At 44.1% G+C, this 17,943-nt stretch overlaps 1 pseudogene across 1 annotated transcript in view; it reads right to left on the bottom strand.

Moving 5' to 3' along the window:
• LOC308273967 (survival motor neuron protein-like) overlaps positions 1 to 17,943 on the bottom strand; it is a 36,802-nt pseudogene that overhangs the window by 2,793 nt on the left and 16,066 nt on the right. Inside the window, exon 2 of the transcript in view lies at positions 4,326 to 4,350. The product of the transcript in view is annotated as a survival motor neuron protein-like (transcript). The remainder of the gene's footprint in view (positions 1 to 4,325; positions 4,351 to 17,943) is intronic.

The following is a 17,943-nucleotide window of genomic DNA, read 5'->3' on the forward strand; positions in this document are numbered from 1 at the left end:
CCAGTTTGTTTTCTCTCTCCTTTAGTCCCAGGTTTTTGATAACAGCAAGGTCCTTTCTGGCTCATCTCAAGGAAAACTTCTGAATTGAAGTTAAAACTACTTGCTTCCTAAATTGCATGGTTTTGGAGCTGTAAAAGGATTCCACTTACATAGCTTGCTGTGACATGTGATAAAAATATAGAGTGTAATCAAGTGAGAATGTTACATCACAGTTAAAAAATTATTTTGAGACGGCGCCTTGCTATGAGCCCAGGAAGACCTTGAACTTGCAGTCCTCCTGCCTCAGCCTCCTGAGTAGATGGGATTATGGGTGTGCACCACCACTCCTAGATACACCACACCTTATCACACCATGACTTGAGTGATTGACCTTAACCATTAGATTCTAAAACACAAATAAACTCAAAACCATGCCGGGCGTGGTGGCACACGCTTGTAATCCCCGCGCTTGGGAGGCTGAGACAGAAGGATCGCGCAGGTTCAAAGCCAGCCTCAGCTACTTAGTGAGGTTCTCAGCAACTTAGCGAGACCCTGTTTCCAAATAAAACATAAAACAGGTCTGGGAGTATAGCCCGGAGGTAGAAAGCCTCTGGGTTCCACCCCCAGTACCATAATAATAATAATAATAATAATAATAATAATAATAATAAAATAAACTCAAAACCATGACAGACAGGCTCAGCGCAGGCCATGACAGGGCTTTTCTCTGCCAGCCAACACAGTCTTTCTCCAGTCTTGCCTGCCAACACAGGCAGAGCTCAATAGTGTCCAGACCTTCTACATTGTCACAGATCACTGTGTTAGCCAAGCTGTTCATCACTTCTGAGAACCTCTTTTAGAAATTTTGGGGTGAGTCCTCAGCTCAGGACCTCAGGATCTGCAGGGTCCTTGGCTAACGTGACGAAAAAGAATTTCAGTACCTGCCAGTCAAAGACATGGACAGAAGTTTATTTGGGGAAAGGGGAGGAAATACACATTTAAGAGAGAATGTGGGCCACCTCAAGATAAGAAAGGCATTTTGGGGAGTTCAGGGTTCTCTTCTTATAAGGAACTTTCATGAGGGGTGGGCTAGAGGAGATGTGTGAGGATGATCTCAGTCCAGTAGTCCCCGAGGCAGTTTAGGGTGGTCTGGTAGCCTAGTCAGCTTTAGGGTGGATGATCTCAGTCCTGTAGTCCTGATGGTCTGGTGGACTGGTCAACCTAGGGTCCTCAGGCTGATTGGGGTCCTTCTTAGCTAATTGACAGATAAGCTGGAGTGTCCTAAATTATGGTTTCTCAAAATATTATATCTGTCTTGTTATCAATGTACAATGTAGTTTCTTTTAGTTAACTCTAGGATCTATAGGATTCCAGGGACTTGGGAGAGTTAGGCCTGGGAAAAAGAACTGGTTTGTGGATTAGAGTCTGGAGCACTTCAGCTTCAGGTTCTTATATTAAAGTTATATTTTACTTTTACTTCCTGTCTGTATCCTTTGTACCTACTATTTCTTCTATCCTACATCATAAAGGTTAACCTCAAACTTCTATCAGACTTTACGTCCATAGAGGCTTGCTTCCATCCTAACTGAGCAACTGGATTTTAACAATGGGACTCTGAACAAAACTGGAACTCATTCATTTTGTGGTTATTGGATCTCATTTATTGATACAATTTCCTATAAAATCTGTTCTTGTTATTCTCCTGTGTGTGTGTGTGTGTGTGTGTGTGTGTGTGTGTGTGTGTGTGTATAGTGCTGAAGATCAAATCCTGAGCTTTGCATATGTCAGACAAGAATTCCATATTGTACTCCACCCCTGCCCAATTTCCCCCTCTTTAAGCATTGTAAAAAAAATTCTGTGTATAACAATAAGCTGTGTGATTCATGAAATCATAATTTAATCTTTTTTTATTTTAACCATACAAAACAACATACAAACTTAGCTTATTTTCTCCTCCAAAATGCATCATCTTTATTCCCTGACCTCGTCTTTTATTTTTTATTATCTATTGGTACTAGAGATTGAACCCAGGGACATTCTACCTCTGAGCTTCATCCCCAGCTCTTTTTTTTTTTTTTTAATTTTGAAACAGTGTCTCCCTAAATTGCTGAGGCTGGCCTCAGACCTGTGGATTCTTCTGTCTGATTCTTCCAAGTACTGGGATTGTAGACATGTGCCACCACACCCAGCCAATGCTCACAGTTTTGGAGGTTTCAGTCCATCAGTTCATGTTGTTTCTGAGCCTGTAGTGAGGCGGTGCACTGTGGCCCAGAATGTGCGGTGAAGTAAAACTGCTCACCTCATGGCTATAGTTGCAAAAGGAGGAAGAAATAGGGGCCTATAGTCTTCTTCAAGAGCACATCCAATAACCAAAAGCTTTTCCACCAGGCCCCACTCCCTAAGTTTCCACCACCTACCAACTGGGAACCAAGCCTTTACCAAGTGGGCCTTTGGGGGACATTTTAGATCCAGACTATAGCACCCTATCAGATTATACCCCATCTTTATAGAGGAGAGGGGAGGGGAGATGTGGCAACTTAGGGAAGAGTAAATGAGATTGGGAATGATGAATGGGCACTCAGAAGATCAGGAGATCCTATGGTAAAGTTTACTGCACCTGGTGTCTACCTCCATTCTCTCTGTGCTAGGAATTTGTCTTCCCTGATGGGTAAGATTCCCAGGGAGGTGAGTCATACAGTTGCCTTCCCTGTGGATGACCTTCCTCAGGCAAATGAAGGAAGCTCCAAGAAAACCCTCCCACATTTGCTGTTCCACAGTGCTCGGCTCCAGCTGTATGCTTTTTGCAAGAGACACATGTTAAAACAGGCACATCAAATATTTGGGGAAAAAAAAAGCAAGCCAATATGGGTTCAGTGGCATACACCTAGGAGGCTGAGACAGGAGGATCATATGTTTGAGAATAGCTTCAGCAACTTAGTGAGACTTTGTTTCAAAATATAAAATAAGAAGGGCTGGAGGTGTAGCTCAGAAGTAGAATTTATCACTAAATAAATAAAGTGAAGCCAAACAAATATTTGTCAAAGAAAATTGGTATTAAAATGATGTTAGAGCTGGGCATGGTGGCCCACACCTGTAATCCTCATACTTGGGAGGCTGAGATAGGAGGAATGAAGATTTGAGGACAGACCCAGCAATATAGTGAAATTCTCAGAAACTTAGTGAGACCCTGTATCAACACAAAATCATAAACTGGACATGGTGACACACCCTGTAATCCCAGTGCTTGGGAGGCTGAGGCAGGAAGATCTCAGGTTCATGGCCAGCCTCAGCTACTTAGTGAGGCCGCCTGCAACTTAGTGAGATCTTGTTTAAAAAAAAAAAAAAAGGTTTGAGGGTATAGCTCAGAGGTAGAATGTCCCTGGGTCCCATTCCAAGTACCACCACCAAAACAAACAAACAAACAACAACAAGAAAAAAATAACTAAAAAGGGGCTGGGGTATAGCTCAGACTCAGATGTAGAATGTCCCTGTCAATCCCCATTAACACACACACACACACACACACACACACACACACACACACACACACACACTGCTATGCTAATATCATCCCAAAAGATTTGCTACCTGTTATAAAGGGTTATTTCAATTAAGCCCAGGCACCAGGCAGGGCTCCTGGATGGTGAAGAATGAAGATTCCACAACTTGGGGTATGAGTCTTACTTTTCAAATCACTCATTCAATTTATCACCTCATTAGAAAAGAAAGTAAAGGCTGATTATGTGCTGAACTAACAAAGTCAAAACATGGTATTTGCTCTCAAATTTATAATATTGCATAGGGTACAAGTCAATAACTATACCAGTAAGCACAGTGTGGTCACGGCTGTGACTAAGGGGTGCATACAGAGCCCCAAGAATACACAGAGAGAGGGGTAGGTGTTCCAGTGGAATTTTGAAGGGTACTTTATTTATTCATCTTCTGGGTAAGTTTCCCTGATATCCATGTTGCTTCCTATTCCTGGAGGGGTGGCCAGGCGTGGTGGCGCATGCTTGTAATCCCTGCAGTGGGGAGGTGGAGACAGGAGGATCGCGGTTTGCCAACAGCCTCAGCTACTTAGTGAGGCCCTTTGCAACTCAGTGAGACCCTGTTTCAAAATAAAGAATAAAAGATAGGGCTCAGGGTGTATCTCGGAAGTACAATACCCCTGGGTTCCATCCTCAGTAATGAAAAGAAAAAAAGGGGGGTACAGGCAGAAAATATTTGGAAATCCAAAAAAGGCACCTAAAAAGATTCTAGCTCTTATCAGTGGTAGTGTCACAAGAAAACATGATCATTCTGTGGAGAGTCCTGAGGAGTTTCCTAGGTTGGGGATGGAAACTTACCTCAGGAACTTGGGGTCCTTGGCTTCTGTGGTAAAAAGATTTCAGCACACGCCAGTCAGAGACAAAGACAGAGGTTTTTTTTTTTTTTTTTTTTTTAAGAAAAAGTGGGGATATACATTCAAGGGAGAATGTGGGCCACCTTGAGAGTGTGAAAGGCCCCTGAGATCTTTGCAATTCTTTTCTTATAAGGGAAGAAAGGGGGTGTCTAAGGGTACATGGCAAGGATGAGATAATAGGATGGCTGGTCTCCTTCCTTTTAATTTTTAAGTTCTTGACATTTTATTGGTAGGTGCTGTGCTTAACAAAAGGGGAGGTTTTTGGAATTTACCTCCCAGAAAGTTAAGGTGGGAAGGGGGGGGGGTTGACAAATGTGAAACTTCCTTCTTGGTATTTTGTTTGTTTGGTTGGTTTTTTCAAGCATCTTAGGTATTTCAGGTGTGAAGCTAGGCCATTATGCTTTAAAAGTTTAGGCTAAGCCGGGCATGGTGGCGCATGCTTGTAATCCCTGCGCTTGGGAGGCTGAGATAGGAGGATTGTGCAGGTTCAAAGCCAGCCTCAGCTACTTAATGAGGCTTTCAGCAACTTAGTGAGACCCTGTTTCCAAATAAAATATTAAAAAAGGTCTAGGAGTATAGCCCGGAGGTAGAAAGCCTCTGGGTTCCACCCCCAGTACCACCAAAAAAAAAAAAAAAAAAAAAAAAAAAAAGTTTAGGCTAGGCCTGTTAAGAACCCAGGTGAAGGACAGGCCAGGTGGGCTATTCTTATCAAATGTGTATAGGCCAAGCTTATTGAAGACCTTTGCCTGTCTTAGGAAAGGACACGCCAGGTCTGATATTATAAGTAAAAGTGTGAGCCAGGCATGGTGGCACTGTAATCTCAGTACTTGGGAAGCTAAGACAGGAGGATCACAGGTTTAAGGCAACCTTAGCAAGTAGTGAGACTCATCAACTTAGAAAGACCCTGTTTCCAAATAAGAGATAAAATCAGGCTGGGAGTGTAGCTAGAAGGTAGAATGCCTTTGGGTTCAATCCTCAGTACTGTAATGTTGAAATGGAGTTGGAGGGTGCAGAGGAGGCAAGCACTAGCCAAGTTATTGTGTGAGACCAGGTGTCTTTAATCAAACTGGCACCTTCGGGTGAGGTCTGCCAACCATAGGGGAAGGGACCGATGACTGAACACCAGAGCCATGCAGTCAGCAGAGTCAGCCAGCAGTCACAGTCAGTCGGCAGAGTCATGTGATCAGAGGAACTGATGGCATTTATGTAGCCAGTTCTTGGGTTGGGGCTAGCCAGTCCTCTCACATCTGTAGTCTCGCAACACCTGAGTCTCACAACATCTCCTCTCTGGCTTCTGGGGTTCCGCCTCCTGTCCCCGCTGTGGGGTTCCATGGGAGGAGGAAGGGACATGACATATCAAGTGCCACAATAAATAAATAAATAATAAATAAATAAATGTTTTTTGTCTAAGAAAGAGCAGGCTTGGTAAGGTGAAGCTAAGTATTATGAAGTTTCTAGATTTTAAATTATATTTTCCCTTTTCTTCCCAGTTTGTTTCCTTTCTACCTGATATTTTATTCTTCTATCCCACCTCAGTGAAAGAGAGAAGGTTAGAGAGAATAGAGGCAGAATTGGAAACACCAAGTAGAGATCCATTCTGTGTGTGTGTGTGTGTGTGTGTGTGTGTGTGTGTGTGTGTGTGTGTGGTTCTGGGGATTGAACCGAGGAGCATTCTACCTCTGAGCTATACCCTCAGGATGATTTTTAACATTTTTATTTGGAAATAGAGTCTCACTAAGTTGCTAAAAACCTTGCTATGTTGATGAACTTGCTATCCTCCTGTTTCAGTCTCCCAAGTACTGGGATTACAAGAGTGTACCACCATGCCTGGCTATGACCCATTCTTAGAAGCCTTGGCATCCTAGGTCACCCAGGTGTCACATTCCAAGTATAGGGCAGAGAGACAGTTGCTCAAGCAAAGTCACTGTCTAGTCACTAGGAGTGGGGATGGGGAGAATAAAGCAGAGGAAGACATGCAGCAGTCCTCTAGGGCCAGACCAGAGTTTGTGTGAAGTAGTGCTAGGAATTAAACCTGGGGAGAGGGGTTCTACCTCTAAGCTACACCCTCAGCCCTATTTTATTTTTTATTTTGAAACAGGGTCTCTAAATTGCTGAGGGCCTTGCTAAGTTACCATGCATCAGCCTAGAATCTGCAATCCTCCAGTCTCAGTCTCAAAATACTGGGATTTTGAACATAAAACACAATACACAGCTCAGAACCAGAGGTTTTTTTAACTCTCCAAGTTGAGGCCAGGTCCTGGCATGCCTGTGAGGAGAAACTAGTGGCCCAGTGATGGAACAGAGTCTGAGCTGAGTATCTAGGTGGACTCTGAGATCACCATGAGAGATTACCCCTTCATGCTCCACAACACTCACCTCATCTCCTTTCTTTATTACTCTGGAAAAGGGATGCCTGCTGAATCAATCATGCTGTGGAAACAAATTTAGCAGATATCTTCCTGAAAGAGCCTACTAATTTGAAAGCCCTGGGTGCCTGGGAAGGAAGGATAATGAAGGATGGCTAGGGAAGGGAGGAGCCAGAGGGGAAGGTTGAGCCCCCCCCCCCCCCCCCCCCCCCCCCGTGATAAGTTCATTGGCTTCCAGTTGCTGAAGGCCAGCCCTGCCTATAATGACCTAGCCCCACTCAGGAATTCAGGAACCAGAGTGATTGGTTATCATTGTACTCTCTATAAAATGCCATGTAATGACTAGTTGGGGTTAATCAAATATAATGCCCAACCCAGACCCATTAAGTTTCACCACAAAAGAAGCTTTAATCAGTCTTTTATCAGTGTGGTGTTCTGGGATAAGAAGATAGCTTTTGTTGCCCATATAAGAAACAATGCAGAGTTGGGATCTGCCTGCTCTCTGGAGTACAACAAGTGAATTGTTCAGAGACAACAGATCATTCAAGGCCACGAAATAAGACAGGCAGGGGGGCTGAATGAATTCACAAAAGTGCTCACTGTTAATGATTGCAGCCCGGGAGTGCTTATATTCAGGCCACATTCCCACTGGAGCTTCCAAAATATAGGGAGAATGGGAACAGAAAGACGCCAGTGTGTTCTACGTAAGTCTATCTGGCTTTGGCCCTCTGCAGAACATTCTTGTCTGCTGCTTGCTGAAAGGGGAAGAAAAACTGACCTTCAACTCTCTTACAAGATCAGTGTGGATCTCCTGGGGGTTGGATTGTGCTTCAGAGAGCCAGGGAGTAAAGTCAGGAGTTTAGTTTCTATGCCAAATTGCACCTGTCCTGCTGCCCAAGCACCTCTTGGCTGAGGAAGGGATGGTGGAGAAGTTTAACAAAGGACAGTGAAGAAGAAGTAAAAAAGGAATCTCCCCTAGTCCAGAAGAGGGATGACATTTAAGCTACCCAATTCAACTCTGTTCTTTTTGGGAGGCAGACTGGGACAATCACTTTTTCTACTGAGAATCAGGGACAGTTAAAGACAGTCTCAGATCACCTTTATATTGTCATGGTCTTCAAAAGAGGGCCTGCGTTAAGAGAGAGGATGGGAGGGAGGGAGGGAGAGAGAGAGAGAGAGGGAGGAAGGGAGGGAGGGAGGGAGGAAGGGAGAGTGGGAGGGAGAGAGAGGGAGAGAGAGGGAGAGAGAGAGAGAGAGAGAGAGAGAGAGAGAGAGAGAGAGAGAGAGAGAGAGAGAGAAAGAAACAGAGAGAGGGAGACGGAGAGAGAGAGAAGTGTAAGAAACATAGCCCTGTCTCATCAAAGCACCTCATATTCTGGGATGACCATGGGGCTGCCTTGGAAACGTGTCACGCGTTAATGGGGGAAGAAAGGCTGAGAATTACCCATCTAGAATTACCCATCTAGTTATACTCAAGAATCTCACTCATGAGGAAATGGAAGTTCCAAGAGAGAATGTGGCCTGAACAAGGCCACTCAATTACTTAGAAGCCAAGAGGGATGGAAGCCCCTGTCTTCCTGCCCAATGAAGGACTCAGCCAATCTCACTATGATGCCTCAGCCCTGTGAAGAGGCAAGTCCTGAAGAGCCTTAGTGTGTCATTGTCCTAGTCATCGACTATCTTGAATCTAACCATCCTCACAAATGTCTCGCAAGATCTGTTTTGTTTGTTTGGTACTGGTGATTGAAACCAGGACCACTCTATCTCTGAGCTATACCCCCAGCCCTATTTTATTTGTTTTTAAATTTATTTGAAAAGAGATAATCACTAAGTTTCTGACAGCCTTGCTAAATTGCTGAGACTGGCCTTGAACCTGAGATCCTCCTGCCTCTGTCTCCCTAGTACTAGGATTACAGACATGTGCTACCATGCCTGGCTCTAGTGGCCAAATCTTTGAGTTCATCACTTCTGGTCTTTAGTGTTTAGCTTTAGTTTGTAAACTAGGATTTTCCTTTATTCTCCAGATGAAATTGTGCTTGGAGCTAGAAAGAAATAAGAGGAAGAGGAGCAGATGGAGTTAGAGTGACCACAGTCTTAGGACCACATCACAGGACCTGATCTGTGGTTCCTGAACCTCAGTGTCATGTAAAGGTAGAAGTGGCAGCTGCCTGCTTAGGTCTTGCTCAGAGCTTCACTCTAATATGTTTGGGGCTAATAGTGACAGGAGTATTCCAACAACCAGGTGCGAGCGATAGCTGGCTGATTCTATTTATGAAATGTTTACTGATGTATGTCTCTGAAAATAAAATGGATAGTGCTTGGTCTACATGGCCATGCAGGGTGGGATGGAAAATGGAAGTCCTGCGCATTGTGAGGGGCTGGCAGTCAGCAGTCCCTTGCCATTCTTATGTGTCATCTGATGCTGTTGACCCATACTTTCTGAGCTATAAGCGCAGATTTCCACTAGGTTCTTGTTCTCTCCCATCCTGCTCTAGACAAATATTTCAAAATCCTTCCTCAGGCAATGTGGAAAATGCCTTTGCAAAGCCGGGCTGTGGTGGTGCATGCTTGTAATCCCAGTACTTGGGAGGCTGAGATAGGAGGATTGCAGGTTTGTGGCCAGCCTCAGCTACTTAGTGAGGCCCTCCACAACTTAGTGAGACCCCCGTTTCAAAATAAAGAATAAAAAATAAAGCTGGGGGTGCGGCTCAGAGTTAGAATGCCCCTGGGTTAAATCTCCAGAACTGAAAAAATAAGTGCCTTGGCACAGTTGATGAGGGGTCTGTGGCATAGTTCATGTGAATGTATCAAGTATTTTTCTGCATGTAAATGGGAGTAGGTATGGCAGAGTGGTTATTAGCTAAATTAGATGAATTAATTGGGTTGGCAGTATGCCCCCTTTGACAATAACTTCTTTGTAAATTATATTAATTATGCCATTTCTTGCATTTCAGGAATGGGACTACAAGCTTTCTAGTTTCTTTCAGGCTTCAGTGGTAATCCTGCTTTAGTTTTTTTTTTTTTTTTTCAGTTTTGTTGTTGTTATACTTGTATTCCTAGCAATTAAGTTCTATCCCCAAATGTAAAAATGATTTCCTCTTTTTAAAATTGTCATGCAAGGAGTGTTATGTAAAAGCTGCTGTTACTTAAAATATGTTCTGCCAAAATAAATAGTGGAAGTGCTCCCATTCATGAAACCATCAGGGCGTAGTTACTGAAATCTTGATGGAAGCCGGATGTGGTAGCACATTCCTGGAATCCCAGTTCTCGGAACTGAGATACGAGGATCCCCAGTTTGAAACCAACCTCAGCAACTTAGTGAGACCTGTTGTGGGGTCTGGATATCGCGCAAAAGAGACCACCGACTCAGAAGACGTAAACTCAAAGATTTCATTCCACAGGGAGGAACTCTGGCACACCAGTGCTACATGTAGGATCTGAACCTTCCAAATGCAGCCCCAAGCTACCGGGGAGTACAGGTTTTATAGCCCAAATCTGGAATGTTTACAAAGGCTTGGCACTGGTGGGGCTTTGCACAAAACTTGGAAAAAAAAAAGTTTGTTCCAGCATAGCAAAGTGTAAATACAAATAAGGTTGTTTTTCCTAAACCCATTAACCCATGCCTTGTATTTCTGGTCCAGGAACCGATGCAGTTATCTTATGTTTTTAATCTAGGCTGTGGTGGCTGGTGGGGTGAGGGGGCTGCCAGTACATCTCTTTTTACATATAGACTTGAGCCATTTCTGCGCCCTATATCATTCTCCCCTTTTCTTTGTAACAGAGTCAAATCTTTGACTCTGAGTCTACTTCTGCCAAACTAACATAATGAGTGTGTGTGACCATGAGTTTAATTGCGCATACTCTATTTTTTATATACTTAACTAGGGTATTGATAATGCATGGTCTGATAGTTAAACCTAATAGCAACAAGGCTAGGGGTCTGGCTATAGCAGTTAAAATTTCTTTACATATACAGGTGTAGTTACAGGATGCCCTTGCCTAAGGCTTCTGCCTAAAAGGGACATATGGCTTCATTCCCCACTGGTTTTTATCACTGAGTCAAATCATGGACTCATTATATGTAGGCAATAGGTTATATTGTCCCCTAATAACTAGTAACAGGACTGCATTTACTCTTTTCCTGACATTATCCACTAGATGATTTATGATGCAGGCCCCTCTGTTATAGGCAGTAATAGGAGCAAGGGGCCTGCAAAAATAGTGACTGATGCCGATTGTCAGATTCTTGGTGGCACTTTTTTTTCTTAAGGTTGTTTTTGACCAAAGTTAAGCTTTCTCCAATAACTCCTTATTAGCATAAATGTACCATGTTTCCCCTAAGGCCATGCGCCAGAGGTGCTCTCCAGACTCTGAGCGGGTCTCTATTACAAAGTGTTTTTGCCCTTTGTCTTCCTGATAGACGTGGGGGAGAGCAAAGACCAGCACAGAGAGGGTTGGTATGTGTTGTAACTGGTCTGAGGGGAGTCACTTTATCTGTATTACTGTTTTATCCCCTAGTTTTTTTTTTTTTAAGTTTCCATACCCACTTTTGCAAAGGCCCATAAATTTTCATTGCATTTTTAACATACAGTGATAACATAAAAATCAGGCCTCCTGTCTGAGTCTATCTTTAGTGGATCTGGAGTTCGAGTTACTCTCTTTCTGCTGTCCTTCACTGGATTTCTTTAGCTGGGTGTGGTGGATCCAAGACGAGATTCCATCACCTTTACTGCCATGGGGGTGATGAGGGCGATGGAATAGGGTCCTTTTCAGGTTGATTCTACAATCCAGGAGGGCATCTGTTTTATCCATGCCAGATCTCTAGGATGGAAGAAGTACCCTGGCTCCCCAATGGTGAAAGGGTCATGTAATGATGGGAAATGTTATGGGGCCCTGTTGGGCTCTCAAATTGTAACAGTGAGATGTAGTCATGGGTTCTTGTTCTGAGCTATCTTAAAAAATAATTCCCTGAACTCAGTTTGCTGTAAGCTTAAGCAATTTTATTATTACAAAGATGGAAAGACAGGACATAACTTAAAGAACTATGTCATAGAGGGTGACATAGTGGGGTGACTTTAAAAGAAGTCACCAAAGTTTTTGGATATAGAGCAGTTTTTATAGATACATGGTCCTTCATCTTGATCTACAAATTAATCTTCTGACCCGACCAGATCTGCCTCTTCTGGGGCAGGTCTTTTGATGTGGGGATTCCTTCCTGTAGGTCTGCCCTGTCTCTGGTACAGAGCCCAAGCCTTTTGTTCAACCCCAAAATGTGTTAATTGCTTATCTGAGTCTGGGATCTCTTGAAGGCTTTTGGTATCTCCCCACATCCTTGGGGAATTTTGCTTACCTTTAAAATATAAAAGACTCTGGGCTCTCTCTATTTTTTTTTTTTGCTAATCATCCTTGGTGCCTGAAACTCTGCAGGGTCCCTTTCCTGACTGAGTTTCTCCCCAAATGCAAGCTTCTGGCTTTCTAATACCAAAGTTATTTTCAAAAACATTTTGAAGCCATTTCCCAATACTGGGACAGGTAGGAGCCTTTCAGCATGGTGTTTAGCTTTCCTGGTTTGCTGGAGTGCCTGCAAGGACTTGAGAAGGGAATGGTCAGATACTTCAACCTTGGGCACATCTTGTAATTTAGGGAGGAGAGGTGACATTATTTCAAAGAGTGAAACCTTCCCAATATGGCATATACATTACTAATAGGAGGGCAAAGGGGAGAAGAGCAGCCCAACTTTTACCAGTTTTGGAGACCAGTTTAGTCAAGGTCTCTTTTAGAATCCTATTTATCTTTTCTACCTATCCTGAACTCTGAGGTCTATATGCACAATGTAATTTCCAATTAAAATTTAAAGCCTTTGTCAAATTTTGGGAGACTTCGGCCATGAAGGCCAGGCCATTGTCGGAACCCAATGAGAAGGGCAACCCAAACCCAAAAACGAGTTTCTGTAGTCATTTCTCAGTGACAATTGAAGCAGTCTCAGTCCAGGTAGGGTAAGCTTCCACCCATCCAGAAAATGTGTCCACAAACACAAGAAGCTACCTGTATTTAAAGCAGTTGGTTTTACCTCTGTAAAGTCCAGTTCCCAGTGCTCCCCTGGCATGCTTATATTCCTTCTAGGGATTTCTTTTCTTTTTTTTTTTTGGATTCGCCATGTGCATGCTTGGCATCTGGACACCAGGCCTTTTACAGTTTGATCTAGCTTTGGGATGAGCAGCTGGGTCTGAGGAGTTCACTGAGTCTTGTTGACCCTTGGTGAATGGTCTGGTGGAGCTGGAATATTAATTTTTTCCATCCAGTAGTATCCACCACCCTGTTTCATCCAGTATTGCACCTTTCTGCTTTGTCCAGTCTTTCTTTTTAGCCACATATATCGGCTTTTGTGGTAATTCTGGTTCGGGATACATGACCAAGATGGATAGGGCCCCACTAGTGCTAGGGCCACTTTCCAAGACTTTTGGTTGGCCGCCCTGTTACCTCTGGCTTCAAGGGAATCTCCATTTTGTCTTGGTAGCCAGATGGCCTTTAGTAGGGCTAGGATTCTGTCATCCTTCATCTCCTTGCCTGCCAAAGTGAGGAGTCCTCTTTCCTTGTACAATGCCCCATATGCATGAGCAGTGGCAAAAGCATCCCTTGTGCATTAGACACCCACCACTCTGAGGTCCCCATCAGGAGGGTCTCAACTGAATGAGGGGTGATCAGGAGCAACTTTTGGCCCAGGGTCAGCTTTTGGTCTCCTTTGCCAACATGGCGGCAGCAGCCACAGCTCACAGGCAGGCCGGCCAGCCTGTGGCCACAGAATCTAAGCTACTGGCCACTTCCAAGATTGAAAAAGTTCTCCCTTAACAATGTCCCAGCTTCATTCACAAACAAATGAAATGGCTTAGTAATATCAGGGAGCACGAGGGCAGGGAAGGATACTAAGGCCTCCTTTAAAGTCTCAAAAGCTTCTAACCACTTGAGAAAGCCATCTCCCTCTAGACTGCTGTGTAGTGGCTTGATGATCTCTGCAAAGCCCAGAATATGGAGTCAGCAATACTTTACTGTCCCCCCCCCCTGCAAATGCCTGCACTTGTCTCTGGTGTTGGAATCTGGAGGATTATGGCAATGCGGCTCTGAGGGATCATCTTTCCTCCCTCTATGACCCAAGTAGTTCACACAGGTCCTACAGAGCTGAGCTTTCTTGGTGGGCATGCATTATCCCAGGTCCTGGAGCATTTGCAGGAGCCCCTCATTGACTCTTGCATACCTCCACATACTGGAGCACACTTTTGGGGTACACTTGCCAGGACTCTAGAAGGTTGGCAGTCTGGGCTTCATCAAACAGGATTGGGATGTTCTTAAGCCCTTGGAGAAGCCAAGTCCAAGTTGATTACCCCAAAAATCCTCTCTCAGGATCTGTCCACTCAAATGCAAAACTAGCTTGACTTATGAGGGCTAGTGGCAAGGAAAAGAATGCATAAATCTTTTCTTCATGGGGAGTAGGCTCAGGAGGGTGTGTGGGTTGGGGACTGTTGGATGAATAGTCTAAATCCAATTGTTGACCTCCCAGGGGTCTTGGTCAGGCAATACTCCTGGGTTGGTTCCTAATTTTAAAACTGGGAGCAGGCCAGGCGTGGTGGCGCACACTTGTAATCCCCGCACTTGGGAGGCGGAGACAGGAGGATCGCGCAGGTTCGAAGCCAGCCACGCTGGTTTAAGAGACCCTGTTTCCAAATAAAAATATAAAAAATAGGTGTCTGGGAGTGTAGCCCGGAGGTAGAAGGGTTTCCAGGAACTCCAGTACCACCAAAAAAAAAAAAATCCCCAAAACAAAACAAAAAACAAACAGAAAAATTGGGAGCAGTGATGTGTTCTAAGGAATCAGGATTTTAACTTCTCTGAGTTCATTTATATTTTTGGCAAGTCCTTTTTGGCCTATTTATGCTGAAGTTGCTCTACTTAAAAGCAGAACCAGGATCAGAGGCCAATGGGCAGCCAGCCCAGGACGATTATTTTCTGCCCATACCCGAGGGAGCTTTTCTTTAAGTCTCTTGGTCCTTCTCTTCAGGGTATAAAAGATATTCTTCTGACAAAGGGCATGTCAGTGATACCCCATCATGCTTATGGAGCAGTGGAGATCCCTCAGGGCTTATATTAAGGAGAATGGTTCCTCCCAATTTTTGGAGGAGGTCCCCACCCAGTAGAGGATATGGGCCATCAATAGAATGAGTCACAGTACCTTGTCCAAGATTTACCATCTGTGACATTGTTTGAGGGTATGAGGCTGTTGTTCCGGTGGTTCACTGGATAGGAATTCATTGAGATGTGATGGGTCCTAGAGGATGTTTGAGAACAGAATAGGCAGTCCCTGTGTCTAGGAGGAAGTTACAAGGATGCCCCAACTCTCATCTTTACCTTGGGCTCTCGGAGGCTTAACTACATGAAGCCCTGGCCCTCTCAGTCTTTCTCCAGGTGAAGGATTTGGCACCTCCCTTTTCATCCTTCTTCTGAGGACACTCATTTTTTCAGTGCCCCTTTTGTTTACAGTGGGCATACTGGTCCTTTTCTAATCTTTTTCTCTCCTGATTGTCCTATGTCCATTGAGTTATGCTTCCTGTCACCTCTCATATTTTCCCCTCTCATAGATGCTACTACTGCACTGGCTAGCTCTTGATAGGTTCTGTCTATCTTCAGCCATGTCATAGTTATTAAAGACCTTCTGGGAAATCTCCAGAAGCTGTGACCTATTTATGCCTTCAAGCCCCTCTAGCTTCTGCAACTTCCTTTAAATATCTGGGGCTGACTGGATGACAAAGGCAATGTTAATAGCCCACTGGTTTTCTATGGCATCTGGGTCTATCAGGGTATAAACCCTATAGGCTTCCCAGAGCCATCCCAGAAATCCTGTGGGAGAATCCTGAGGTTTCTGAATGTCCTCACTGTCCTTAGATAAGTTAGTGGACTTATAGGTCACCCACCTAATCCCAGAAATAGAACCTGGTGATAGTTGTCCAAACTTTTCTTGCTATTTTCTTTATTGGGGTCCTAATCAGGCCTGGTAGAAGTGAAGGTGTCTCTAGAGTGTTCCTCATCTTCTGGGGTGGGGGGTCTGCTGTTCCCCAGGCCCAGAGAAGCCTTTTTTTCTCCACCCAAATTCCATCTCTCTCTTTACCTGTAAAGAGAGTGGCTAATAACTGTTGGCAGACATCCCAGGTAGGCTGGTATGTGTGGAAGACAATCTCAAGTAGCCCAATTAGAACTTGGGGTTTTTCAGAGAATGGGGGATTCTAGGTCTTCCAATTATATAAACTACTGGTAGAAAACAAGACATAAATCATAAAGGGGTGATGACCTTCCCCAATTTCTTTTATGAGGTGCTTCATGAAAGGGGAGAATGGGTGCCGCCTCAGCTGCGGCAAGTGCCAGCCTTGCCTCCCCGTAAGTAGAGCCTCCTATAGTATGGGAAGGAGACAAGAGACCCAGGAATGGAAGGCTGAAAGTAAAAATGTCTTTACATCAAATAGAACAACTGAACAAACTGTTAAGTAAAATAAAAATATTATGCGAGTAAAATAAAAAATAATGTGAGTACGGCGGAGTGTGAAAAACACAAGAGAAGTCTGGTACACATGGCATGTAAAGTTTTAATGGCATGGCTCTCCCGGGGATCAGGGCAAGGCACCGTGAGGCCCGTGTGCCTGTCCGAAGCTAGAGGACGCAGGCTCTCCTTTTCAAGGTATGCATCTCGAGAGATGGGGGTTTTACTCGCGGGAATGCCCAATTCTCGCCAGGGTTTTGGCCCCTCCCTTGCCCTGCAGAGGTCATGTGACACAGTCACACGAGTGCAGGACCCAATTTATCACAAGCAATATAAACCAGCTGCAAAAAGAATAGATATTGACACAGACAACATAGCACAAAAGTAGCAGATAACGTAATACGATGCACTGCTGCCTGACAGAACCAGATTCTCCCTCAGAAATTCTGAAGAGGGCAAGAGAGGATTGAGAGTGTTCCCTCAAATCCTCTGACTCAGAGATTAATGCTGTGTCCAGCTTCTGACAAGTCACCAGATGTGTGCACAACCAGATTTTTACCTCCAGAGGTTATCACCTGTTCCATGGGGACACTTGAAAGAGTCAGACTCTCAGACCAAAAATATGCAGATGGCGGAGACCAGTGTCTGTCCCTGGGGTCTCTGGGTTGGGTCTCATGATGGTGATATTCCGGACAAGCCCCCAAATGTTGTGGGGTCTGGATATCATGAAAAAGAGACCACCGACTCAGAAAATGTAAAGTCAAAGATTTTATTCCATGGGGAGAAACTTTGGTATACTAGGGCTCCACTCAGGGTCTGAACCTTCTGAATGCAGCCCTGAGCTACTAGAGAGTACAGGTTTTATAGCCCCCAACAGCAGACCATCTGGAATGTTTACAAAGGCTCACTGGTGCTGGTAGGGCTTTGCATAAAACTTACAAAAAAAAAAAAACCCAGTTTGCTCCAGGATAGCAAGGTGTAAATCCAAATGAGGTTGTTTTGTGTAAACCCATTAACCCATGCCTTGTTTTTCCCCAAACCATAAAATCATCAACTCATGCCTTGTTTTCCTGGTTCAGAAACCAGATGCAGTTATCTTACAATTTTAATCTAGCTATGGCGGGAAGGGGTGTCAGTATATCTCTTTTTACATATAGAATTGAGCCATTTCTGTGCCCTATATCAAGACCCTGTTTCCAAATAAAAAAGTAAAATAGGGCTGGGGGTATAGCTAACTCAGAGGAAGAATGCCCTGGGTTCAATCCCCAGGACTCCTGCCACCCCTCAAATAAAATCTTGATAGAGAAAAACTATGCTTGTAAGCTCTATTTCTTCCCTTCCTCTTTTTTTTTCTTTTCTTTCTTTTTTGTATTGGGGGTGAAACCCAAGGGCTTTTCTACCTCCAGGCTATATTCCTAGGCCTATTTTTATACTTTTATTTGGAAACAGGGTCTCATCAAGTTGCTGAGAGCCTCACTAAGTAGCAGAGGCTGGCTTTGAACCTGTATGATCCTCTTGTCTCAGCCTCCCAAGCGCTGGAATTTAAAGCTTGCACCACCATGCCCTGCTCCCCCTTCTTCTTAAAACAAACAAACAAACAAACAAACAAACAAACAAACTTGGAGAAATCCTCTGAAATAATTGACCCAACACCAGTTAGGGTGGGAAACATA

The sequence above is a fragment of the Muscardinus avellanarius genome (assembly GCF_963383645.1).
Source record: "Muscardinus avellanarius genome assembly, chromosome: 15".
Lineage (NCBI taxonomy): Eukaryota > Metazoa > Chordata > Mammalia > Rodentia > Gliridae > Muscardinus > Muscardinus avellanarius.